Raw genomic sequence first — 2,200 nt, forward strand, 5'->3', positions numbered from 1 at the left:
CCCCCCATGCAGCAAGTCCTATAAAGGTCGGAGCAGTCCCTCTGCCCCTCTCTCTCTTTTCTCTTTCGCTCGCTCGCTCTGGCCTCGTCCCTCGGCACGACCCGCCTCCTGCTGTCTGGACTCCGCCTCCTCATCTCCGCCCACACGACATCAACCCCATTCGCCTACCTGGTCCTGCCTTCCATTCCGTCCACGCACCCTGGACTCCGCCCCTTCTCCACTCAAGCCCCACCTTCCTGAACACGGTCTCCACACGCTTTGCTGAAGCCAGAGACGACACGCCAGCTGTCAGGTGCTGCACTACGGAGCATTCCCACCCCCCCCCCCCGCCGAAACGTATTGGTGGTGTGTCGTGCTCTCAAGCACAAAGGTACCAAGAACGTAGCCTCAACTCTTTTCCCTTCTCGTTTCAATACTCCCTCTTCATCGGGTTTTCTGTGTCTGTGTGTGCGTGTGTGTGTCCTGGCGCCTGTCTGCTTAAGTAAGACTGCAGAAAATCGTTTTTATTAGGCGTGTCACGTTGTGAACGCTGGCTCTAAGAGAGCTCCGCGTTGTTCTGCTTCTTCTTGTTCTTCTGGTGAAGACAAAACCTTTATGACGCGGCTCTTGGACACATTTGTCCTTGTTATTATTATTTTCGCGTTAAGTCTGCTCTGTGCCCCCTTTTGTAAGTTACTTGTTTATTTGCTGCATCACACCTCTCTCCCCTAACTCTGAACAACACACCCCAATAAATCTTGATCATGCCACATACCATTCTTCACCCATTGTTAATAAATTATTATTAAGAATGTTCCCTGCTCGTTTTTGTCTTTTCTTCCATTGATCCAGCATGGTCCAAATCCCAGTTTAGCCGGGACTTTATTCCCAACGATTCGTTCCTTTTAGCCGGTATGTCCTTGGCAGTGTCGCTCGGCTGCATCCTATCCGGAAAAGTGATCCGGTCCGGTAGAGTGATCCGGTTCGGACAAGGCTTACCGAGGGTGTGTTTCCTGGTAATTAAACCACGTGATTAATTAGGTAACCCGATTAACAGATAGACGGGAGGACCCTAGGTCACGCGGTTGAGTTATTGGCATCCATGGTCGGTTAAGCGACCCGCCGCGTCACGGAATTATCCGTGTGCAATGGCCTACAATTCCGGGGAGTCTGGTGGGAACCGAAATAGCTTCCCCCACCTAGTGGTCTTCTCACCGACCCCTGGCCCACAACAAGATATGTATATATATATATATATATATATATATATATATATATATATATATATATATATATATATATATATATATATATATATATATATATATATATATCTCGTCGCCAAACGCGGAGAGAGCGGATGATATATATATATATATATATATATATATATATATATATATATATATATATATATATATATATATATATATATATATAGATATATATATATATATATATAGATATATATATATATAGATATATATAGATATATATAGATATATATATATAGATATATATATATATATAGATATATATATATATATATATATATATATATATATATAGATATATATATAGATATATATATATATATATATAGATATATATAGATATATATATATATATATATATATATATATATATATATATATATATATATATATATATATATATATATATATATAGTTGTGGATCTCCACCATGCCGGCGTGCGAGCAACCGCTTTTAGCTAATCGCGGCCGTGCGCCCACCGGACGGGCAATCCTAGTCGCAGCTTTTGGAACGCCAAAATCCAGCTACGGGTGTGTTTTTAACCACACCGTAATTCAGCCAACTCTTCTGTCCACGACAACTGCGTCCACGTAAAACGCGACAGGGTCCGATCGCCAAATTGTCGATTTAACTAAGTATGTGGGCAGACAGAAATGCCGGGGATTTACACCTCGACGGGACCCGTACGGATACGGGCCGCTGTACGCAGCTCACGCCGTTTGCGATTTGCCGAGCGGTTGTATATCGCCAAGCCCCGTCGGATCCGATTACTTTATCGGCTATTTAAAAGCCAGCTATTATTCCGAACGCAAGTATGGCAACGCAATGGAGGAAGGGAACGCAACGAGCAGGTGACATTCAAACAAGGACATTTATTTGTCACACGTATGCAGTCAATGAAGCAATGCAGATATACAAGCACGTATGCAATGAATGGGGGTAGGGA

This window comes from Eptatretus burgeri, chromosome 12, assembly GCF_056783735.1.
Source record: "Eptatretus burgeri isolate ZD-2024b chromosome 12, Ebu_testis_v1, whole genome shotgun sequence".
Lineage (NCBI taxonomy): Eukaryota > Metazoa > Chordata > Myxini > Myxiniformes > Myxinidae > Eptatretus > Eptatretus burgeri.